Source organism: Pleurodeles waltl, chromosome 2_1 (genome assembly GCF_031143425.1).
Source record: "Pleurodeles waltl isolate 20211129_DDA chromosome 2_1, aPleWal1.hap1.20221129, whole genome shotgun sequence".
NCBI classification, from domain to species: domain Eukaryota; kingdom Metazoa; phylum Chordata; class Amphibia; order Caudata; family Salamandridae; genus Pleurodeles; species Pleurodeles waltl.
The window spans coordinates 149,853,051-149,879,790 of record NC_090438.1 but is presented as its reverse complement, the minus strand read 5'-3'; positions in this window follow the sequence as shown (position 1 = coordinate 149,879,790).

Genomic DNA, 26,740 nt, shown 5'->3' with positions numbered 1-26,740 from the left:
TAAAGCAGTGGTAACTTAACTCCAAATGTATATTTTGATGCTAGACCCGTCTAGCGTCAAAATATTGTAGTTAGCACCATATTTAGGACGCACCAACCCACCTTGCAACAATGAGATGCAAGGTAGGTGTTCCCTTCCTAAAAAAGATTCTAGATCCAAAGCACCATATTTAACTCCCGACACTGAAGCGACGGGCAAGTAGGCGGTGGACCTAAATAATGGCACTAAGCCTGCTTAGCGCCATTATTTAATGCCTGGTCAGACCAGGCATAAATGTGTTGGTAGGCCTATTTCCATTGGGAAACACCATGGAATAGGCACACAGATGCCCATGTCAACCCCCAGCATTACCACCACCCATACCAAAATGACACTACAGGAGGAAGGAGTCCATCCCAAGTAAGTTACAGGTGAGTTTATGTGTATGTGTGTGGTTTGCCACTGGGTGCCCCTTACAAAGGGCCCCCTGGCTGGCACTGGGTATGTTGGAATTGCCCTGGCGACACTGGCCCCCTGTGGTGGAAGATGGGGTGGTGGTGGTAATGACTCCGGTATATACTTAGACAGGAATAATTGTTTTGCTTCCTGTGCGTGAAAAAATGACGCTAGGCTGTCTAGCGGAAGACTTTTTGCTGCTAATCAGCCTACCGTCATATTTAGCCACTAGTGCCATTTCCCCTAATGCCATCAATTACCCGCTAGCATCATTTTTTGAGACACTAGCCATTCCTTAGTGCCATTGTGCATAATTTCTTAAATATGGTGCATGGATGGTGTAAAGGAATGGCATTAGCTTGCGTTGCACTAGCGCAGTAGTGCTCAATGTTTCTTAAATATGGGTCATAATTTATTATCGTTTTGTTTTTCAATTTGCAGTTGAAGGCGGGGGTCGATGCTTCTCAGCCATAGCAGAAGGGCCATTGCTGCATCCTGTTTCACTGTCAGGCTGGGTAGAAGAACAAGTGATCTTTCATTCAGGCTCTATTTATTAGTGGGGTATGTACCCGTTAGAAAAACATAATTATGTGTAGGGTTGGTGGACCTAGGGTTCACATACAAATATATCCTCCACTGATTCAGTTATTAGCTTAGACATCCCACAGGCAGTAATGGTTCTGATGTACCTGGACAATGTGATTAAGGTTGAGGTCATATGGGGACCGATTGGAGAGTTCACAGAACACTTTCTAGTAAACAAAGGTGCACAGCAGGCCTCTTCTTTTGCCCAGACCATGCTTCCCCTGCACATTAATCTGGTAAATCAATTCCTTAGTGAACCATTTAGATGATGCACCAATGTTAGAAAGTTTAAAGATAGCAATCCTGTTTGTAAATTATAGACTATTAGTATCCTGCATGCCAACAGACCTACAGATGCTGATGAATATGTTGTGTGACTTCTACAGGCTGAAGATGTTGGTTACCATCAATAGTACCAAATATCTGCTTCACAAGCAGGTAAAGACACCTATGAAGCTGAATGACACCATCTTTGACATCTTACTAGATTTTGACTTCTTGGGGATAAAACTAAGCTGTGGTGGAAAGCAAATGACCCAAACTTGCAAAAATAGTAAGAAGCGTATGGTCATGCCCCAGTGCATGAGTGTCATTCAGAATTTCACAAAGAGAGTGGGAGGATGCCTTGTGGGTCTTCAAATGCAAGGACGAAATACTCCACTGTAGGAGAATTATAGGGCTCGTTGACGATACCCCCTTACTGACCATTTGTGGGAATTCCTTCTTTAAAAAATCTGTAAGGTTGCCCACGAGCACCCCAAAGTCATCTGGATCTACGACTGAAAGACTTCACAGCTCTAGAACAACCAAGACTAAAGTATTAGGCCAGAAGGTGGAGCACACCTGAATTAAAGTGTTACAGGGAAGCGGCAAGTAATACGCTGCACCAGTAAGGTGGAAGAAAAAAAGGCAGGTGCAGGCACATACATGATCTTATACGTGCTCTAGGACTTGAAAACCTATGGGTGGCACCAGAAGCAATTTAACCAGGGTTCTCACGAATTATAAAATCAGTATATTGGAGTTGATTCAAATCACCCCTGGGATGGTGGCAAACCAGGCACAAGGAGGAGTATTTCTCAAAATTAAGAGTATGACCACATTGAAATATTATCTAGATAAAATGTAATATCTGACAGCAAAGGCAGTTTTGTCAATTTCGTTCTGGGCACAACCCCCTTTAGCTTAATTTAAACAGTCATACAGGCAATCCCTCCACAAGACTGGTAACACTTATTTGAATGACCGACAAAACAAACAGAAACCCATTATATGTTTTCCTGCCCCTTGTACGATATTTCAAGACATGGATACCACAAATTAGGCTTAATTACTGTTACCGTAATAATGAGAAAATGTTGAGAATGTGTAAATCTAAAACTTCACCTCTGATTACATGCTCAGTTTCACATTTTGTACTCTCGCTCGCCCTCTGCCTTTTGGAATTGGCTATAAGCATTTACACTTGCATTTTAAAGAAAAAGAGAATAAAAAATATATTTTTACAACCTTTATTTTTCATTTTTAAATATAAAATAACAGTGCAGTAGTGATAACAGCACCCACAGTATTTAGAAAGGAGACGAAGGTCCGCTCTTCACATTACCATGGGCAGTTGCATACAGCGTCCAATGGGAGGTCCACAGTCAGACATCACAGTGAAACAAACACATACCTACATATCACTTGGGAGTCTAATCCAGGTGAAGACTACAATTCTGAACTTTCTCGATCATCACTAGCTGGGGCAGAGTCGGGGCCAAGAACCTGTCACATGGATCTCACCACAAGAAGATTGTCCCCTGCTTCTCCATCTAAAAAATTAAGGTTCATGTGTGTCTCCTCTGCTAATAACCATTCTGTCACATCCCTGTGCCAATCAGCTATTTTAGGGGCATGCTGACACATCCAGGTGATGGACACTGTACGTTTAGCCAGGACCGATGCCTACTGCAAAACGTTGTACACAATCTTATGAACGGTAATCCTTCTAATGTCACCCAACAAAAAGCACTTAGGTGGTCACTGTTGCCCCGAAGGAGCTGACACCCATGAGGTCACCCACATACAATAACCAAGTCTTGCACTACTCAGCAGCCCAAGTCAAGTGAAGGAAGTCAGCTTCCTGTGTTCAACAATGCAGGCAACTGTCAGAGCCATTGTGTGGTATGTGACAAAGAGCCTTGGGTGTCAGATAGGTGTGCTGCAAAAAGTTATAGCGCACCAGCTTTAAGCAGGCATTGTGTTATACTAACTGTGTGAGCATGCAGATGTGGGTCCATTCCTCATCCTCCATGGGTTCTTGCAGGTCCGGCTCCCAGGCTGCCTGGGCTTTATAGAAACAAAGAGATCAGGTGCTTGCCTGACCCATAGGACAATAAAGTCCCCAAAGTGACTGCACCTCGGGCTGCTGTGGGCAAAGTGGGCCAGATTTGCTTGGCCATCTCTGTCAAAGTGGCAAAGTATAGAATGTGTCCTAGCCCCAGCGCAACCTTTGTTCACCCATCTTCAACGGAAATTAAATTCTCATTAAGGGAAAAATCCCCCATCAGCTCACAGTCCCACTCCCTCCCTATGTGAAAGGAGATATTGTCAGTCATTTGTCAGACTGGCACTGGATCCACATTAGCAAATCCTGATGGAAAGGGGAGTGTCTCAACACTACTATAATGAGCTTTTGCTAGATTTTCGCTTTCTTCTGCACCACAAACGGCATGCCGCCCGGGGCCCCAGCAGCTTCCATTCATATTGCTGGAAGTCGTCCCACTTCAACCATCCCTGCCAATAGGTGTCTCTCTCAGCTATCATCATGCTCCAGCAAGAGCGCAGTGTGTTGCATGTGCACAAAATAGTAATAAAAGTCAAACTGTGGCACCTCCAGCACATCCTCCTCATAATATCTGCTCAGTGTGGTTAAGGCCACTCTGCTATGTCTAGCACCACAAACGGCATGTGCCCGGGGCCCTAGCACCCTCCATTAATATTGTTAACAGCTGTTCTGCTTCAGGTATCCCTGCCAGTAGACATTTCTCCTAGCTATCCCCAGGCTCCAGCCAGTGTGCACCATGTTTCATGTGCGCAGTATTGTAATAAAAGTTAAGCTGTGGCACCTCTAGGCCACCCTCCTCATAATGTCTGGTCAGTGTGGTTAAGGCCAATCAGCTTTGTCTGCTGGCACAGAGTAGGCAAACAAGGATCCAATTCAACTGCCTGAATACTTTAGTGGGTAATGAGCAAAGAGAATTCTAGATAGTGTTGCATGAGAACCATCTTGGAGATGGTTAGTTTGCTCATCAATAACAGCAGGAGTGTGTTCCAGAAGATGGCCGAGACTTTCAGTGAATCCAGTATGCTACCCATATTGAGGTGCAGCTTTGCGTCCAAACTTTCATGACCACCATCCCCAGATACTTGAATTGTTCTATCACCCACCACAGACTGATGAATGGCAGGCTCCCAACTGGGTTCCAACCAGCGCTTCAATAGGAAACAGCAGGGACTTACCATGATTTATCTGTAGCCCCGAAAAGGCCCCAAAGTCGTCCAGTAAGAGCAACAGGATTGCGAGGGATTAGTTGGGTAGGTAAGGTAAAACAGCACTTCTTCCGCATACAGGGATGTGATGTGTTGTATGTTGCCCAGCCATTTGCCCCATTTCCTGTCTAGCCCACATTGCCAATTGTTCCATTGCAAGGGTAAAGAAGAGTGGGGACAGAGGACCGCCATGGCATGGTTCCCAGCCCAGGACCCAATTTTCCAAGCAACACTGCCCCACTCGTACTCTGGCACTAGACTCAGTGGAAAGTATTTGAATCCAGCTCTGCCAATTGAGGTCCAAAACCCCTAACCTCCAGAACCTCCAGCAGGTAATCCCAGTCAACAGTGTCACTGGCTTTTCCAGATCAATGGAGACCAAGACAATTTCATCTCCGCCACGCTCAACCTCATGCATAACATGAGGTTCATCCCAGTGTTACCACTCAGGATTAAACCCACACTGGTCCTCAAGAACCAGGCTGGTCATAATGGGTTTCAAGCGATTGACTAACAGCTTCCACAGGATTTTCACGTGTGAGTTAATCATTGTAAGCTTTCTCCCTTGCCTCAAGGAAAACCTCCAGAAGGCCCTGCACAACCCCAGCAAGAATCCCTGAAGAAACTCCACTGGGAAACAATCCCTGCATGGAGCTTTAGCCTGTGGCAACACATCCAACACCACAAGCAGTTCTTCCAGTTCTATAGCAGCATCAAAGTTCTTGGCCACCGCTTCCCCAAGGTTAAAAAGTCACAGACCATGGAGGAAGATCTTGAAGTGGTCTGGTGCTATCCAAAGGTCTGTGGCATTCACTCAATCCAGATGTCCTGGAAAGGAGTACATAATGCCCACCCTAGTTGTCTCACTCATACCGTCAGTGGTCACCAGATGTGTTGTTGTGGATGGTACGTGAGATTTGTGCAGGATCCAAGCCAGAAGCCTGGTGATTTATCTCCCTCCCTGTGCAGCTGCTGTCTGTATTGCTTTAATGCATTTTTGTCTAGGCAGTCCCAAAGATTCAATATGAGTGTAGGCACCTTCCTTTCCCCCCTGCATGCTTTGGGGTCAGTCAGTTCCCTAGTCTGCAGCACTGTCAGGTCTGCCTCCCTCGTCTGGAGCTCTGCCTGAAGCTGTTGTCATACCCTGCAAGTCAGACCAATACAGGTTCCCTGCAGTACAGCCTTAAGTATCTCTCATTCCTATCTAGTCTATGTGAGCCATAGTGCCCTAGTCGACATCCAGATAATCTTTCAGGGTCTGGGAGAGCACTTTCTTTCCACCTGGGTCTGTAAGTATTTGTGTTTGTGTTGTGTGTGCATTCTACATGCCACCCCCTTTGAGCAGGGCCCCACATTTCAGTGTGCAGCATACCAGGGAAAGATTTGAGAGGACCCAACCTAGGTGCATCACTACCATATCCTTCACCACCTGGACTCCACCCACCAAAATCCTATTCAGTCTTCTATATGTGTTATCTGTTAGTGAGTGACATGAGTATGCCTGCTGTGTATATCAGCTACAACCAAGTTGTCCCTTAAAGCACGGCAGTCATGTGAGGTTTAGTGCCCTCCCTAGGTGATGATCTATCAAGATTCCTGTCTAGTACACAATTAAAGACCTCCAGCCAGAAAATAGGTATTTGTACATCCTGGACTACCAAGTCTTGCACTGCCAGAAAAAAGCAAGGGTCATCTATATTTGGGGCATACATATTTGATACCAACAAGTGCCTCCCATTTAGTGTCCTAGCATATACCAGCCCTCCACATTGGCCTCAACATATGATAAGGAGAAGGGTGCTCCAGGAGCTACCAAGCTCAGTAGCCCCTGCCATACGTAGAATAGGAGTGGAAAACCTGACCCTGCCATTTTCAAGCCAGGTGTATGGCCCCAGCATCATTCAGCTGGGTCTCCTGCAGACAAGCAATACTGAGCCCATGGCATTTCAGAAAGGTGACTACCCTGTATCTCTTGGTGTAGGGGCCTAAGTATTAGAAGATTTGAATTAGGCTTAAGTCACCACCCATCAGTGGGACAGAAGGTCTGTATTCACTCCCCAACCACCACTGCACTGCATTCAAACATGACCACAGCACAAACATAAACAAAAATAAACAAATATGAACAGATAACTCCCTCCCCCACAGATAAACATAGTGCAGCATAACAACTACAGATGCCCAGCCAGTGCTTGTGCCAGGACCTGCACAACACCCTGGCCCATCCAACAGGGACAGGCCAACCCAACCAGCTTCCCAGCCAACCACTCAAATCACATGACTTGAACCCAGTGAAGCCAGTCCCTTCCTCTAAGGCCATGGCCTAATGACAATTTGCCTCAGTTACTACAGTAACCCAGGCCCACATTCACTTCAACACAGAGGGTCTGGCTCTGTCCTCAACATGTCCCAACTCTAAGTTCTCATGCAAGAAAGACAGCTGTCCAACTAGCCACACACAGCAATTTCATAAAAAGTGTTCCCCACACAGATAAGGAACAATCATCAGCAGTCAGCTCAACTGCCTATCTCTGAGGCAACCAATGTATCAGGCACCATGGCCAGTGCAAGAGCCAATGCCCCAATCTCAGTGTCTGTTTCAGGAGGAGGAGTCCTCATTCCCAAAGATGCCCCGGTGCCTCCTCTCTGTGCATCTACATGGTGCCATCCTCCTGAACTGTCACTCGCTGGGAGCCTGTGGGGACTTAATCCTAGTGGTCTCCTCTGCAGTGGTTATAACTGTAGTCCACCTTGGATTCACACACGTGCCCCCACTGGGGCAGAGAATAGCAGCCTTATCCCAAAACTTCAGCCTTTCTCAAACATCTTCCAGATAGTCAAGGTAGTGTGCTGTCCCATGCAAGATGACCTTCAGTTCAAAGGGATACAGGAGCATGTATTTCAGTCGCAGTGCCCTTAGCTTTAATTTGAGTTGCTCCTGCACCTCTTAGGTGTAGTCAAGGTAAATGGTGATTCTACAGTTCTCGTAGAGGGGTACCCTCTGTTCACGAGAAGCATGGAAGATGCATTTCTGGACACAGTAATTCAGGATCTTAGCTGTGAAAGTCCTTGGTGGACATCCTGTTGATGGGGGGACCAGGACCACAAAGAAGTCCGATTGTCCCTGCAGATGGAACTCCTTCTGTACCCCGGCCTATATTTATGGGTTTTCGGCACAGAGCAGCAAAGCAAGCCACCTTGCTGCGCTGCCCTGTGTCAAAAGGAAAAGGCAGGAATGTGCCATATTAAAGTAATACTGTGCATTCCAGTACTTTCCCACTGTGAGGGTGCTATCTTGCTAGCCTAGCATCAACACAGGCACCCTTGCACTATGGTGCATGGGTGTCTGCATTGTAGGCAGGATTGCTTTTGTGCATGAATGGGCACCTTCCTGCACAAAAAGAATCCTGAGAGGCTTTTTCCTCTTTCTATGTGTGCTGAAGAATGCAGCATAAATAGAAAAATGAAATAAATGAGGAGAAATAAAGATATTTCTCTGTATTGTGCCTCATCTGGGGAGATGTATGGTTTTGGCAAAGCCCCAGGTTTACAATCTCTTGAATATTTGGGAATGCATCGAAATCCATGTGTGTTGTGTGGGAACACCCACTGCAATGCCCATGGATTGCCTCCCTTGCGAAGAGTAAGGCAACACAGAGATTTGTGCTGCTTTGACTTACTCCATATCTATAAGGCTATGAAAAGCCACATAGAATGGGTTTGCAGGGCCTCATAGATATGAGTTCAAGGTTTGTGTCACAATTGCATCACAAAAAGTGATGCAACAATAGAGAAAGGTGATACTAACAAGGGATGACCAAAAAGGGGAGTAGATGGCGCTACTTGTCAACTATCCTTAAATATTAATTAATTCTGGTGGTGCCAGAAAACTCCCTGAATTCAGTGCTAAATCACTGATGACACTTATGTTTTGTATAAGGCACACAACCAATATTACGTCCATTAAAAGTAAATGTTCATATCTTCATTCTCCAGATTTAAAAAATAAATGTTCATGTCTTCAGTTCTCCAATTTTCCAGCTGTTTATTGTCAGTAACCGTAAGGATTCTCCTTCAATGACCATACAAATTCGCCCGCCAAGAGCTCGCCCGCCAACACGTGTTTCGTCAGGGGAGTACCCCAAGACTTCATCAGGGCTGTAATGATATATACATAGCATATTTGTCTAGATAATATTCTCAAGTTTATAAATAATAACATAAAGAATTTTATACATTTCTCCCAATTAGGTGGGATCAATTTCTGTGAGTGTTAAGTGCCCATTATCATAATAAGTTCAAATAAAGTGAGTCCTACTTCATGACAACTGTTATTTGCCATCAGTATTTTGTGATATCCAGAAACCATGCACATGTGTGATATACTAGGAGAAGGACAATCATGTATAACATTCCAAATACTTCAACAATATTGTGAATTATTCCTTAGCGGTCATCCAATTATGTCCCAAAGAATATTCCTTTATACCAATGAATTACCACTTTAATTCATAGCCACCAATGTGCAAGCACACGTTCACCATCCAACCCTTGATTAGTTACAGAAAAACTGATGTGAAGTGATAAAGGTAACCACTCCAGAAAAATAATACACTTCCAATCAAAGTAAGAATAAACCCACCACCTAAACAATAATGCCTGTTTGTTCATTCTTTAAATAATAAGACTTTCTCCTTTAATTAATTCATAACAGCTCCTGTGATGAGACCAACAGAGACAACATACCAATATGAAGAAACATGAGATAATTCTTAAGAAATTAATTAAGTCCAATATCTAATTCCACTATCTCTAAAAACCCTGAATATTACCACAGCAGTATTCCGTTTAAGATTATGCTATCAGTTTAAATAAAGTCCCATCATACAAATATTGTCTGAAGTATTCCCAATGGCCCTATGGACTGGGTGGCTGAGGTGCTTGCCTGGGTTTTTGCCACCCTGGCCAGACGTGAAGGACGGGGGAGGGGTAGGGAAGAGGTCAATGGTGGAGAGGAAAAACTTCGTAGGGACATTGGGGCGGGAAGAGGGAGAAGGTTTGGTAGTTGGTGAAGACAGAGTGGTTGTAGGAGGTGTCTGTCTGCTGATTGTGGGTGCAGGTGCATAGGCTGGATGCTGTTGGGAGGTGTCTGAGTGCTTGCGTTTATGTACTTTAGGAGGGGGTGACAGACACAGTGGAAGCGGGCAGGGGATGTGTGCATGGCTGTTGTGGAGGTGTCTGCCAGTGAGGTGTGTGTTCTGCTAGGTGTGGTGGTGATGTTGGTAGTGGATGAGGATGTAGTACATGCAGGTGTGAGTGTAGATGCAACTGGGAGGGAGGTGGAGGAGGAGGGGGGGAGACAGTGGAAATTGTGGATGTTGGTATGTCTGCATCTGGATGGTGTTTGTGTGAGTGCCTGTGGGATGATGTGTGGTGCTTGTGTTTGCCTGTGACACTCTTATGTGTTGCCTTTTGTGAATGCACGTCTGCCTGTATGCTTGGGATAGGTTGGGGTTGATGGGGATGGGATTGAGAAGAAGAAGTTGGAGGGGGAGGGTGGACACAGGGACAATGGCTGCCATCAGAGAGGAGGCCAGAGCCAGGACTGATCTCTGTTGGGTCACCAAGCGAGTGTGAATGCCCTCCAGGGATGCATTAGTCCGTTGCATCTTGGCTGCTAGCCCCTGGATGACATTCACAATGGTTGACTGCCCTACAGACATGGATCTCAGGAGGTCAATAGCCTCCACACTAAGGGCAGCAGGGCTCACTGTGGTAGGGCCTTAGGTGCATGGCACAAAGGAGATGACCACCCTCCTGGGTGAGCGGGCACGGGCAACTTGATGAGGGGCTGCTGGGAGGGCAGGGCTGGTACGGGGGTGACAGTGGTACCTGTAGCCAGGTTGGTCACAGAGGTGTCCGCCACCACCAGGGAGCTTCCATCAGAGGAGGCATCTGTGTCCCAACTGTCCCCTTCAGTCTCCAGTGTGATGCTCCCCTCGCCCTCCGTCCCACTGGTGCCCTCAACGTCGGTGGACTCTGCCTCCTGGGTCCTGTGGGATGCAGCTTCCTCCATCGCCGGTGCCTCTGCTTCTCCGCCAGATGATGCTAATGCACATAAGGACAGGGTGACAAAACAAAAATAGCGGGAAGGGAAGAGACAAAGGATACACTGGGCCAATGGGTGCACCAATACCACCATTGGCATACACACCACTCCAACACACAGGGAACAGCCCTACACACTATGCATTGCACTACCAGTTATATTGCTAGCCACCAAAGCATGGGGAGGGGCATACACCGCCAAATTCAGCACATCTGGGACCCACAAAGCCCTGACCAGTAGTTGATGCCTACAAGCTAGGTAGCATGTTGATCACTTCAGAACCCTGGCCACAATGGGACCTACTCTGCAATGTCAGGCCTGGACTAGGGGCACCAACTGGCACGCATCCCCCACCGGGATACCACCGTACCATGCGTAAGTAGTTATGATGGGAACTGTACTCACCCCTTTGTGGCTGCTGTGATGCCCTCAAGCTCCGACCCAGAGTCCACAGGTCCTTGGCGATGGCTCGCCATATTCCCTTCTCTTGATGGATGCTGACCCCCAGAGGAAATACACACAGGAGAATAGTATCAGTCAGACAGTCTTGCCTGTTACACTTTTGGCCCACCATACCCCTTCACATCACCATTTACACACACATGGCCCAGCACACAACCTGTATGCCGCCCAGGGGTCTTCCACCAAATCCCCCTACACAAGGCCTTCACACACACCACTCCGTGCATTCATGCCACATGCATTGTGCCCACAGTGTACTCACCTGTTGGTCTGGAGGCCCATGCAGCAGTCCATACTGGTGTAGGACCCCATCCACTAGACACTCCAACTCTGCAGAGGTGAAGGCAGGGGCCCTTTCCCCAGTCACATGGGTCAGATTGCAAGTGAGTGATCTGATAGAGGATGGCAGTCACGTCTGTGGCTGTGCATACCATCAGCGCCAGCGTTCATCACCATTGGCCACTGTTACCCAATGATAACCAATGAGGAGTTGCACGGCTATTCCCGACAGACTCCCCCAACAGCACACAATGTCAAGGGAATTACCTCACTTCCTGTCCCTCCACACATAATGACTGTGTCACAGTTAAATTCTGGACATACATGAGAAATCCCACTTACCCTTTACAAATTAACATCATGCATTGTACTGTTGTGGCTCCAATGTTCAGTTTGTGATCGGCTCCTCACTCTTTTGTCCCTTAGACTGCTACCGCTGCGGATAAATAAGAGATGGAGACATAACCCATGTACAGACCTATGGTGGACTTGGCAACAATGGAGGACAGGCACTTTATCCTCACCCATAGACTTGACAGGGACACAATCACAGAGCTGTGTGCCCAATTGAAGCCTGACTGGATATCTGCTATCCAGCAGCCCACTGGGGTCCCCCATCTTGTGCATGTCCTATCTGTGCTCCATTTCCTGGAAACTGGTTCTTTCCAAATTACAGTGGGCTTGGCAGCAGGAATGTCACAGCCAATGTCCCTCATTATGAACTTGGTGGTCGACACCACCATTGCCGCCGCCGACGGAAATGTACACCACCGGAATGGTGGTCTTGACGGCCACATAATGAACACAGTGGGGACCGCCACAGGTGGCCTTCCACTACCGTCAGGCTACTGCTGACAGGCAGCCTGATGATGCCGGAATTCTTCATCCGACAGGGCAGCGCTGCCCTACGGATAACGAACCTTGTTCTGCCATCCATTCCCTGGCTGTTTCACCCACCAGGGAAAGGCTGGCGGAAGGGGTGTTCTAGGGCCCCCCTGGGAGCCCTATGCAGAGCCCCGTCGCGCAGGTCTCTGCGCTATTTACGGGCAGTCATCTGAGTGACAGGTGTTGCTGCACCAGCCGCACTGTGGCATTGAGCCGTCAGCAATATCCCGGCCCAGCATTCCGCTGGGCTGGCTGCCGGAAACACTGTTTCCGCCTGCCGGCCCAGCGGAATGTTAATTATTCAGCCGGCGAGGTCTCAAGGGGGCTGGCGGTCTGTGATAAGACTGCCAGCATGAACACGGCAGGGATTCCCACCATTTGTATAATGACCCACAGCGTTCTCAATAGTGCTGTCCAGAGTTTTGTCTACCCTGATTGAACACATGTGCAGCTACATTGTTTTCCCCTAAGTGGAGGATTTGGCTACAGTGAAGGCTGACTTCTATGCAATGGGACATATTCCCAACATAATTGGGGCGATTGATGGAACTCATATTGCATTTGTCCCCCCCGCCAGAATGAATAGGTGCACAGAAATCGAAAGCGTTTCCACTCTATGAATGTCCAGATGGTGTGCTTGGCGGACCAGTACATCTCCCATGTCAGTGCTAAGTATCCAGGGCCTGTGCATGATGCCTTTATCTTGAGGAATAGCAGCATCCCAAATGCGATGGTCCAAATACAGAGGCACAGGGTGTGGCTACTAGGTGAGCCCTGGTTCCCACCCAGTAGATGTTGGTGTATGGGTATGGTGTGGGCCATATGGGATAGGGTGTGGCTAAATGTTGTCCTTCGATATTTGCAGGTGACTAAGGTTACCCCAATCTTGGCTACTGACACCTATGAGGAATGCCAGAACAAGGGCAGAACGTAACAATGAGGCACATGGCCAAACCAGAAGGATAATTGAAAGAACCTTTGGCCTCCTGAAGGTGGATCCCTGTGCTACTCACCCAAGAAGGTCTGCAGATAATCGTGGCATGCTGCATGTTGCACAACCTTTGCCATGTGCCTTTTATGCAGGAGGAGGAGGCTGGAGATGCCCGTGTGGCAGCAGTGGACCCTGTGGACAGTGAGGATGAAGAGGCAGAGGCTGAGGATGAAGACAACAGAACAGCAGTGATACAACAATACTTCCAATGACATACAGGTAAGACATTGTTACTTCACATTTCATTGTCATTATTTAGGATAACTTTGGCACTGGCATGCTGTTATTTCCCACTTCTATGCCCACTTACTGTACCCTTTGGCAATTCATTTTGCAGATGTTGGTGCCCCACTATTGCTCCTGGTGTGATCACTGCAGGTCTTTCCCATGTGAAAAATTACTGTACAATTGAACTGTAATGTTTTAACCTGGTTAAATGAATACATACTTTAAAAATGTGACATACTCTATACTTGTGGTTTTTTCAAAGGGTGTTTATTGAAGTGCTGAGAAGAAGAAGCGCAAGTGCGTTGCGATGGGGTGATGATGGAGGAAAGTCCAGGGTATTGTTCCAGTCTATTTGTAGCACAAGTGCATAGTCTAAGGGGACATAGAAAGGGGAGCCATGGCAGTTCAAGGTAGACAAAGTGACAGAGTGGGACACAAGGGTGACAATCAGGAGAGTCTAAGTTTCTGGCGGGGTCTTGGCAATAGTCTCTGGCTTCTGTCTGGATCACAGGGAACGTTTGTGGGGTGGTTCACCTTCTGCAGGGGGAGGGGTGCTTGTGACCTGTTAGTCCTGTGGCGAGGCCTCCTGTCCTCTAGCGGAGGTGGAAGGCAGTTCAGCTGTCCGGCTAGTGGCAGGGCCCCGCTGTTGTGAGACTGCCTCCCTCATAATGTTGGCCATATCTGCCAGCACCCCTGCAATGGAGACCAGGGTGGTGTTGATGGCCTGCAAGTCCTCCCTGATCATCTGGTACTTTCCTTCCTGCAGCCCCCTGTTCTCCAGCATATTGTCCAGGATATGGTCCATCGTGTCCTGGGAATGTTGGTAGGCTCCCAGGATCTTGGTGCGTGCCTTCTGAAGAGTCGGTTCCCTGGGCCTGTCCTCCCCCTGGCGCACTGCAGTCCTCCCAGTTTCCCTGTTATCCTGTGCCTCTGTCCCCTGAACCGTGTGCCCACTGCCACTGACCCCAGGTCCCTGATTGTCATGGGTATGAGGTGTGCTCTGGGGTCCCTGTAGAGGTGGACACACTGCTGATTGACTTGTCCTGGGACAGAGGTATGGGTAAGCTGAGTGGGTGCTGTAGTGGTGTTCCCAGATGGTGGAGGCTCTGTGGTTGTCTGTGACTGGGTAACCGACTATCCAGAGGTCCCTGATGGGCCAGGTTGGTCATCCAGATCCAGGCAACCAGAGTTGCTGTCATCACTGTGGGTCTCTTCAGTAGGGGGATTGGATAGTGCTGGCGCCTCTTCTCCACTGACTTTGGCTGGGATACCTGTGGGGATGTAAATGCTGTGTTATTGTTTCTGTGTGTGACATATTGTGCATCAGTGGGGTGCCCTCTTTGGTTGTATTTGCCCTGGCAGTTTTAACTTGTGTAAGTTGGTATGTGGTGGGCTAGCAGATTCTGTCTAGTGTCCATGCTTTGGTGATAGGTGCCCATGCAGGGCTGTGAGTGATATCCATGCATTGGTGGTGCATGCAGGGCTTGGCATTGGGATGGGTGGGATGTGATGGTGGGGTGTGTGGGAAGTGGTGGAGTGATGGGAGAGAGGGTGAGGGTGGTGCATGTGATGGCATGCAGGTAGGGGGGTGATACTAGTATAGAGTTGACTTACCAGAGTCCTGTCCTCCTCCTACTCCAGTCAGGCCCTCAGGATGCATGACTGCCATGACTTGCTCCTCCCATGTTGTTAGTTGTGGGGGAAGAGGTGGGCGCCCACCGCCAGTCTTCTGGATAGTGAGCTGTTGTCTTGCTGCTATGGAATGCACCTCCCCCCAGAGGTCGTTCCACCTCTTCCTGATGTCGTCCCTGGTTCTTGGGTGCTGTCCCACGGCGCCGACCCTGTCCACAATCCTCCGTCATAGCTCCATCTTCCTAGCAATGGATATCTTCTGCACCTGTGCTTCAAATAGCGGTGGCTCTACCCTGTTGATTTCCTCCACCATGACCCTCAGCTCCTCCTCTGAGAATCGGGGATGTCTTTGTGGTGCCATGGGTGTTGTGTGAGTTGTGCAGGTGAGGGTGTGTAGGGTGATGTGTTGGGGTGTGTGATGTGGGGTGTGTGGTTGGTGTATAGGTGTAGGTAGTGTGTGGCTCTGGTTTTGTCTGTGGTTGTGGTGTCTGTCTCGTGCCAATGGTTTGTAGTCGTAAGGGGTTGTGGGTAAGGTGGGTGTGTGTATTATAGTGGTGTGGGTATGGTGTGTGTAGTTTAAATTGTCCAATTTGGAGTTGTTTTGTTTGAGTGTCTGTATTTCGAGCGTGGCGGTATGTACCACCAATGGTTTACAGCCATTGAATGTCCGCCGTGGTGATTTGTGGGTCATAGGCCCTCATTACGACCCTGGCAGTCGGCGGAAATTTGTCGAAAGGTACTGCCAATAGGTTGGCAGTACCTTTTCCAAAATTATGACGTTGGCGGTTCGGAAAGTACCACTCCGTCCGCCAGGGTGGTAACGGCCGCTGGGCTGGAGACTTCAGTCTCCAGCCCGGCAGCCATCACAATCCCACCCTCGGGATTATGACCCTGCCTACCGCCATGGTTTTCATGGCAAGCTTACCACCACGAAAACCATGGCGGCAGGCACTAACAGTGCCAGGGAATTCCTTCCCTGGCACTGATAGGGGTCTCCCCAGCCCCCCTCCCCAGAGCCCTCCTCCACGCTCCCCCTCCCTCTCCTGCCCCCTGCACATTTCCACACCCACACGCACACACATGCACACCCACATCCACCCATGCATGCACACATACATACCCACACACTAACATACATTGTCGCACACACGTATTCACAACACACAACATGCATGTACACTCACATGCAGACATTCACGCACTCATTCAACGTGACTCACACCTGCATGCATGCATTTATAAACTAACATCCTCCCTACACACAACACCCCACACACGCACGCAACACTCCCCACCCCTCTCTCCTATCGGAGAACCTGACTTACCTGCTTGCAGGGGGTCCTCTGGATGGAGACGGGACGCGGCGCTGCTGTCAACAGCTGCGCCCACCAGAAAAACACCGCCAGGTTGTATCATTTCTCATGGTACAGTAGGTGGTGTTTTGCTGGCGTGGCATTGCTGCTGACAGCAGCACCACCTTTCCGCCATCCGCCGCCATGACCGTCGGCCGTATTCCGCCAGCTTTCTGGTGGAATTCCGTCGAGGGTCATAATGCGGGTGGGTGGCTGGTCGCCACAGCAACGGTATGTTGGTGGCCATTGCCATGGCGGTAGGCGGCAGTTACCACCAATGTCTTAATGAGGGGCATAATGTGATGGGCGTAGTTCTGTTGGCGTAACGGTGTGGGTTTCTGGCAGATTGGTGTGTGTGTGTCATAACACGGTGAACGGATATCTGCCACGGCGACTGTATGTTGACAGCAGTCAGCATGACAGTAAGTGGGATTTACCGCCAATGTCATAATGAGGGCCTAAGTGTTGGAGAGAGGTCTGCTATATAAAGATTCGAGAGAATTGGTGCCAAGACACAGGCTTTTTTTAAACCAACTGCTGTTTTAACTGCCCTTGATAGATATAAATTATCCCCAAGTTTAACCTTCACCCATATTTCAGAATAAAGCATTCTAATACAGTTTAAAATAGTGAATGGCAGCTCCCATTGCTGTAGTTTTGCCCACAGTTAGCATTGTGTGCTGCTTTTGGACCCTTTTCAATGGCATTAATCAGTTTACAGAATCGTTTTGAGTCTAATGATTTTGACGCGTAGTGCAATTTGGCCCATAGTGTTTCCTGCTGACGTTTCTTAAAGGACCATATTTCCTTTTTTAAGAGCTTCCTTTGCTCTCGAAGGGTGCTCAATAATGTTCTATCCTCAGGAAATTTACATAATTGCCTCAGTAGCCTACCCTCCGCTGCTTTTCTTATATGAACTGGCCTTGGCATATGTATGCCTTTGCAATAAATCAATTGAGCTCACTTTTTTGTTTTTTTAAGAGACTTTGGCTTGTGAGTTCCTTCACAAAGTCCTCTCAAACCCTTGTCAGACTATTGGGGTCTATTACCATGAATTCTAGTCTGGACAGAGCCTCTTATGCTTGACTTCTGATGGAGTTGGGTGACCATTTCAGCTGCTTAAGATTTTCAGTGCCGATCTCCCCTTTGAGGCATACCTCTTTCTCCGGCTTACGCCCCGTGGATCATATCCTAATTACCTGTGGTTTATGATTACTTTCAACATGGTGAAGAATTCTGAAATTGTCCACAAACTTGTACAGTGATTGATTAACTAGTGTGTAATCTAGAAAAAAAAAAATGCAGGTGGGGTATTGGCTGGACTCTGTCCATTTAGCGTGAACAGGCCAACAGAATCACTGTCTTTATAAATTTCTCTCCGATCTTGTCTTTCTTTATATTCACTGGGATGGTTTGTCTTGGCAATACTGCTACTGTTTGTATATGTTCCTCACCTGGATTATTAAATAAATTGAGGTTGAAGACATCCGAAATTAACCAGTGTGCCGTATATATTCTTTTTTTTATGTACACCAGATGTTTTACCAGTTTATTAACTTCGGCTGATTTCTTTTTTGGGGTTGATATGTATATAGATTAATATCAGTGGTTCATGTATGTTTTTTTTCCTTACCATCTAGTCGAACCAGTTTGAACGGCAGCTCTTCCTCATTAAGTTCTGATGGCTTGGGGAGGATACTTGTACTGACATATGTCACTAAGCACCCCCCTTTGCCCTTCAAGACCTGATGGTTTTCACTGCTGGTTTGATAAATTCTGTGTGTCCAATTAGGGGTATGGACACTTGGACCCAGGATTCCTGTATCATAATAATATTGCAGGAACCAAAAGATTGGATTAATGCTGGATCATACACTTTTGCCTGCAGGCCTCCTATATTCCATGAACAAATGCTCTATGCCCCTTGTGAAGACTGTTCGGTTGCTGTTCAACTATTGCAGACCCTTCCTGAGGATAGTACGGAAGGTAGCCAACTCCAGTTGGGCAAGGGATCCTGTCTTGTTACTAGTTTCCTCGCCCCTCCTCATTCCATATTTGACCTTTTAGAGGGGACAGAGCTATAGACCTTTGTTAGACCTGACAGCCTTAGGGTAATAACCCCTAACTTTTTGCCTGCCTGCCTCCCTCCACTTTTTGGACACTGTTTTTGCTGGTTTATAGATTCTGCGCACTTTACCCCTGCTAACCAGGGCTAAAGTGCATATGCTCTCTCCCCTAAAACATGGTAACCTGGAATCATACCTGATTGGACTATTAATTTACTTATAAGTCCCTAGTAAGGTGCACTTTATGTGCATACGGCTGGTGAATTAAATGCTACTAGTGGGCCCGCAGCACTGGTTGTGCCACCCACTTAAGTAGCCCCTTTTCATTGTCTCAGGCCTGCCATTGCAAGGCCTGTGTGTGCAGTTTCACTGCCACCTCAACTTGGCATTTAAAAGTACTTGCCACGCCTAGAACTCCCCTTTTTCTACATATAAGTCACCCTTAATGTGTGCCCTAGGTAACCCCTAGAGCAGGGTGATGTGTGGGTAAAAGACAGGACATGTACCTGTGTAGTTATATGTCCTGGTAGTGTAAAACTCCTAAATTCGATTTTACACTACTGTGAGGCCTGCTCCCTTCATAGGCTAACATTGGGGCTGCCCTCATACACTGTTGAAGTGGCAGCTGCTGATCTGACGGGAGCAGGAAGGTCATATTTAGTATGGCCAGAATGGTAATACAAAATCCTGCTGACTGGTGAAGTCGGATTTAATATTACTATTCTAGAAATGCCACTTTTAGAAAGTGAGCATTTCTTTGCACTTAAATCCTTCTGTGCCTTACAATCCACGTCTGGCTGGGCTTGGTTGACAGCTCCTTGTGCATTCACTCAGACACACCCCAAACACAGGGTACTCAGCCTCACTTGCATACATCTGCATTTTGAATGGGTCTTCCTGGGCTGGGAGGGTGGAGGGCCTGCTCTCACACAAAGGACTGCCACACCCCCTACTGGGACCCTGGCAGACAGGATTGAACTGAAAGGGGACCTGGTGCACTTCTTAGCCACTCTTTGAAGTCTCCCCCACTTCAAAGGCACATTTGGGTATAAAACAGGGCCTCTGCCCTACCTCATCAGACACTTGCTGGAGAAGAAACCTGAACCAGAAACTACATCCTGCCAAGAAGAACTGCCTGGCTGCTCAAAGGACTCACCTGCCTGCTTTCTACAAAGGACTGCTGCCTTGCTGTTGCCCTGCTGCTTTGCTGAACTCTTGTCTGGCTGTGAAAGTGCTCTCCAAGGGCTTGGATAGAGCTTGCCTCCTGTTCCTTGAAGTCTCAGGACCAAAAAGACTTCTCTCTTTTGCTTGGACGCTCCGCGCGCCGAAAATTTCGACGCACAGCTAGTTTCGCGGCGAGAAAAACGCCGCACTCCGACGCTGATCGACGCGACGCTCTTGGGCCGATCGAAGATCCGACGCACGGCCTCGCAAGGACAACGCCGCCCGACCTCTAGAGGAGAAATCGACGCAACGCCTGCCGTGAGATCGTAATTTCAACACGTAGCCCCGCAGATCGAAGTCTAGAGGAGAAATCGACGTGACGGCTGCCGTGAGATCGTAATTTCGACGCGCAGCCCCGCAGACCGACGCGCAGCCGGAGAACAAGCACGAAAATCCACGCACAGACCCGGGACATCTGGTAATCCCCGCGATCCACAGAAAGAGACTATCCGCGCGCCGGAAAATGACGCCCGACTTCCCCGCGTTTAAAATAACGACGCAAGTCCGTGTGTGCTGGGGAGAAATCGACGCACACACCCTTTTTCCACGCACCTCTTCTCTTGTGGCCCTCTGAGGAGATTTTTCCACGCTAAACCAGGTACTTGTGCTTGTAAGAGACTTTGTTTATATTCTAAAGACTTAAGACACTTTGGGGCTCATTCTGAGCCCGGCGGGCGGCGGGAGCCGCCCGCCTGGAGGGAGCCGCCAAATGACCGCACCGCGGTCAAAAGACCACGGCGGCCATTCAGACATTTCCTCTGGGCCGGCGGGCGCTCTCCAAAAGAGCACCCGCCGGCCCAGAGGAAATGCCCCTGCAACGAGGACGCCGGCTCAGAATTGAGCCGCCGTAGTTGCAGGGGTGCGACGGGTGCAGTTTGCACCCGTCGCGTATTTCAGTGTCTGCATTGCAGACACTGAAATACACAGTGGGGCCCTCTTACGGGGGCCCCTGCAGTACCCATGCCATTGGTGCATGGGCACTGCAGGGGCCCCCAGGGGCCCCGCGGCACCCCCTACCGCCATCCTGTTCCTGGCGGGCGAACCGCCAGGAACAGGATGGCGGTAGGGGGTGTCAGAATCCCCCATGGCGGCGCAGCAAGCTGCGCCGCCATGGGGGATTCCAAGGGCAGCGGAAAACCGGCGGGAGACCGCCGGTTTTCCTTGTCTGACCGCGGCCGAACCGCTGCGGTCAGAATGCCCTGCGGGGCACCGCCGGTCTGTCGGCGGTGCTCCCGCCGACCCTGGCCCCGGCGGTCTGAGACCGCCGGGGTCAGAATGAGCCCCTTTATATCACTTTTCAGTGATATCTCTACAATTTCCCATTGCAACTTTATTCTTTTTGACCTACAATTATCCTGATAAATATTATATATTTTTTTAAACACTGTGTGTTGTATTTTTGTGGTGCTATATGGTGATATTGTATGATTTATTGCACAAATACTTTACACATTGCCTTCTAAGTTAAGCCTGACTGCTCGTGCCAAGCTGCCAGAGGGTGGGCACAGGATAATCTTGGATTGTGTGTGACTTACCCTGACTAGAGTGAGGGCTTTTGCTTGGACAGGGGGTAACCTGACTGCCAACCAAAAACCCAATTTCTAACAACCTTTCATTAGACTTTCCCTCAATGTCTTCACTTATGTTGGATGTGCCGTGTACTCCACTCAGAACTGACCATGCACCTGTGGCCTTGTTGGTCCGATGATCCTCCAGTAATGGGTACGGATATCTATCTCCTTGACCACCTCAATACCTCAGGCTCTCAGGAGCTCCCTCCATTCCAGAAGTTGCTTGGGGAGGTCAGGGGCTGAAAAGATTATTGGTGTTGGATCTGTGTGCAGATTACCTCTTGCTTGGATTAATTGTATGGCTGCAATATTTTCTGTGGACACATGTTTGAAATCTGGGAGTGCTTTTATAAGTCTTAGGATGGTAAAAAGATAGAGTACGTCTGAAGGGGATCTTGAGACAAATTCTGGGATCCAAAGCAACTGATGGTCCTGTTCCTGACTGCTCATGTTTTGTTGATTTGCCAAGTTTAACTGCTGCATGGCGTGGTGTTCGCTTCTCATACTTCTTGTATTATTCAGAGTTAACCCCTTCTGTAACACAATTCTTTGATGCTACATCCTGCTGACCCCCTGGTCGGATTTCCACTTTTGTCCAAGGGACCATTGGCTAGTAGGGGTAATCGGTGTTCTAACTGTGTTAATGATGTCATGGGGGTGCCTATTAAACCAAGGACATTTGTTGCCGCTGCATTTGAGTTGGAATGAAGAGTACTATTCAATTTTTGTCTTCCTCTTGTGCCCTTGCCTTCCTTACTTGGTTCTACAGGGGTAGTCATGGTGGCCTTTAAAATGTTTGGGTGGGAGGACCAAGCTGACTTCCTACCCTTTCTCACTCATTTTCTCTCTCTCTTTGCCAATTTCAGTGTCATAGGTTTCTCCAGTTTTCCAGGATTATCTACAAATAATGGGTACACTGCAGCCTCTGAGGCCTTAGTGATAAATTTAACCAGGGCATTGTTTTCTACAGGATCCCTTTTATCTGTCAAAATCAAGGGCAAGGCTGGTTGGGGGGTATGAGGACTGCCCTCTGTTTTCTCTGTGGAGGGAATGGATGTCAGCATGTTGGTTAACAAATTGACATATGTACATTCCTCTTTCTGGGACGCTGCGGACTTCTTTTAGTACTCGTCCCAAGATTATCAGAAATTGGGATAATCTGTCTACCACCTCTTTGCATGAGCAACGTTGGTTGGCTTGAGCCTTGTTATCAAGGCATTTAGTTCTTCCAGTTTGCCATCTATTCCGGAGACGAAAACCGCCAATGTGATTAACAGGTCTATCTGGATATCCATTTTGTTGGAGTGAAACTGGAGGGCCATTACTGCTGCCTGGATTGAGTTCAAAATTGCGACGCACATTTCATTCGCACTAGTTGCCACCAGTGGTTGTGGATTATCCCCTATGATTATCCCTGTGATCAGTCTTTTGGTCTCCCACTGTGGATTTTGCATTGGATCTTTCTATCTGTGGTACATTCCCTGCCTCCGCCCTCCTGTTTGGATCAACTGGTCTTCAAAGGATCCTGCACCCTGTTTTCAGATCTATATGTCTGAAAAGAGTAGAACTTGAGGATTAGAATCCTTGGCCAATCTTGTGGGGTATCTTGCTCTAGGATTTCGTCATTTGCTACCATCTCTGAATCAGGAATGGATAGGTTGGCCAGACTAGATGTAATACGGGGATTATCAACATCTAGACAGTTATTTCTCACAATCTTTGCTTGTTTATGGGTTTTGCGGGCTCCTAATATAGAACTTAGTTCCATTGGGGCTGCAACACTTTCGTTCAAGAGCCGTTTTTCCGTGATCACTATTGTTGGTGATAGGGAAAATGGTGGCAGCAGCTCTTCTCTTGTCTCATCCTTCTTTCCAGGCCCCTTTGGTTGAATGATCTGAGCGGGTGATGGACTACCCCCTGGAGCTTGTTGATTTGAGCCCAATGAGTCCCTCTTGTTTTCAACATTGCTTGAGACATTGCTTGAGACAGAATATTAGTCAGTTATCTTACGGTAGTTGGATTGGACTGCACACTTTGCTTCCTGCTCTAGGAGTCTTGTTTTTCAACTGATCTGTCTCTCTTATATTCATCTTTTCCATCCTGTTATTTTGAACTACTGGGCTCCTGTGGGCCTTTTTAGAGCCACCTCATCAGGGGTCAGTTCTCTTTCTTTTTCTCTTGATTAGATTGGGAATATTGGTTCTTGCTTTGCCTGACCTCATTCTACTTGGTCTTAATTAGGCTGGAAGAACAATATGGGTGACAATAAAGGATAGGCAGAGGCAGTATGATCAAATTTGAGACCTTCTGAGGTGCACTTGAGCTTGTATTTGTGCTTTTATTCTACTCAAGCTTGTACTCCAAATTATTGCGGGTTATTGATTACATTCGGTTATATTTGATTGATTCTGCTGATTATACTCATCATTAAAAATTACCTTGTATTCTGAATGGTTGAGGTAAGGGTGTGGTCTGCGAGGCGAGCGGGGCTCACTAGTCACCGCAACCCACATCTGAACCTAGCCGGACCGCTTCCGTGGGGGAGCTGTCGCGTTCACTTTTGACTGACTGTGCTTTCTGTGAGCCCAGATACCTTGCGCCGGTGTCAGTGTTGGTGCTGGTTCAGGCACTGATGCTGGTGCTGGTGCTGGTACTGGGACCAGTGAATAAGCCCTAGCGGTGCTAGCAATAAAGGCTGGCAATGAAGACTGGTGGCTGGCCTGACAGCCCACTGCTGCCTGACTGCTATCCAGGATTTTTTTTATTTTTTATTTACTTTAACAGCGCACCGTACCTCCCTTGCTTCCAGGCACATGGCAAGCTTCCCGGAAGTCCAGATGTCCTCTGCATGGCTGCTCCTTTGGGCCTCTGGGCCTCAAGCCGCAATGCCCCGGGCCAGGCCTGGCCTCTCTTGTGGCCTCTCCCGTGGACCATACCCCCACACAGACCTCCGCGTGAGGGTAAATACAGCACAGGTTCCTGGGAGGGGGTGAGCGGGAGGCCGCTTCAGCGGCTCTGATGACTCCAGGGGTTTTGTCGGTGGGTGCAGTAAGCGAGTCGCGGTGAGCTCTCTCCTCTCTGCTTCGCTCTCCCCGCCTGCTCTGCGCTTTGCTGCTTCCGCTCACAGTCCGTTTTATCATCATTATCTGGGGTCTATGAGAACTTTACCACGTGTGACGTAAACCATTGCCACTCAAATGTGAGCCTTCCTATAACCCGTCAGAGGAGTGTTAAGGAACAAAACCCCAATACCTCCACGGAGTGCAAGGCAGTGGCAATAGGGGATTGTCAGGTTATGTTTTATAAAATCCTCAACCACTGATAAAAGGGGAACCCTCAACTCTTCCAAATGGTTAGTTAAGCATAAATATTAAAAGAAGGACCTTAATTAATTGGATGATTTAATTATACATTTTAACCTGTGTAAAATTGGGGCCATTACAATAAGGATTAATGTATTCGGTCCATTATGCATACAATTAACCTAATGAGGCATTCCCACCACAAGAGGGGAAATAATCAGTTTAGACTCTGCCAGTGCTACATATACACAACAGAAACCTTTACTTGTGGTTTGAATTTGAGCTGGTGAAAACTTCCACTGGGCATTTACTAAGGTACAAGAATATGGGTCTCCCACAGATGTATGTCCCTTACAATATTTATTTATTCACTGACAAAGTATAAAGTTATAGCTCCCCAAAATATTCACTGAAATAACTAAAGGATAAGAAACTGAAAAAATACTGAAATTTACCAGTTATAATTTACTGAGCTAACTATAACTTGTCAACTTGTACCCCACTGTTAGAACTGCCATCCTTGGTGTGGACTTCTTACCTCAAACATTTTACCATCAGTTGTCCAGTTTCCTGTTTTTTTTGTTAGCACTTTACCACTGCTAACCAGTGCTAAAGATATTGGGGGTCATTCTGACCCCGGCGGTCATGGACCGCCGGGGCCAGGGTTGGCGGGAGCACCGCCAACAGGCTGGCGGTGCCCCACAGGGCATTCTGACCGCGGCGGTTTGGCCGTGGTCAGAAGAGGAAAACCGGCGGTCTCCCGCCGGTTTTCCGCTGCCCAAAAGAATCCTCCATGGCGGCGCAGCTCGCTGCGCCGCCATGGGGATTCTGACACCCCATACCGCCATCCTGTTCCTGGCGGCTTGATGGCGGTATGGGGTGTCGTGGGACCCCTGGGGGCCCCTGCAGTGCCCATGCCAATGGCATGGGCACTGCAGGGGCCCCCGTAAGAGGGCCCCACTTTGAATTTCACTGTCTGCATTGCAGACAGTGAAATTCGTGACGGGTGCAACTGCACCTGTCGCACCTTCCCACTCCGCCGGCTCCATTCAGAGCCGGCGTCCTTGTGGGAAGGTTGTTTTCCACTGGGCTGGCGGGCAGCCTTTTGGCGGTCGCCCGCCAGCCCAGTGGAAAACCCAGAATCACCGCAGCGGTCTTACGACCGCGGTGCGGTATTCTGGAGGGGGGAACTCTGGCGGGCGGCCTCCGCCACCCGCCAGAGTTAGAATCACCCCCATTGTGTTGTCTCGCTTAAACATGGTAAAATTGGCATACACCTGATTGGCACAATTAATTTACTTGTATGCCCTTAGTAAAGTGGTGCTACATGTACATAGGGCCTGTAAAGTAAATGCTACTAGTAGGCATGCAGCACTCATTGTACAACCCACTAAAGTAGCACTTTAACACATGCCTCAGACCTGCCGTTGCAGCCTGTGATGTAGGTTTAAACTGTCATTTGAATCTGAAAAAAAACATTTTGCCAGGCCTAGACATTCCTTTTCAATACATAAAAGTTACCACTAAAATAGCCCTTAAACAGGCCAGAGGCCACGGTGCAGTGTTTTTAAAAGAAGGAAAGATAGTTTTCTCATAAATTTGATTTTCACTACTGAAAGGCTTATTTCTCCCATTGGATAACATTGGATTACCTTATTAGATTTAACATGTACTAACTTTTGATAGTGATGCCAGGTTTGGAGTTAAATGAATTGTAATGTAAAATCTTCTTTAATAGTAATGTTGGACTTTAAGTTACAATTCTGAAATTCCACTTTTAGAAATTAAGCATTTTTGTGTCCTACCCATTTGTTGCCTGCTGCCTGTGTCATAGCTTACATGACTGTGAATAGCTTGGCAGTTGGCCTTTGTATATTTTTCCCAGGTAGTAAGACAAAGGGGGACCAGGTGTTGGCAGAATTAGCCATCCTACCAGGATGGTTGGGATGGAGCTGTTCCATGCCTCCCACTTACATTTCATAGGGCTTCCTCCAGCACCTTCACAAAAGAACTTGATACTAGTCTATGGTTACCCCAGACTACTTTCCAGAAACAGATGTGGGGGTAGCCAGGAAGACATCTGAC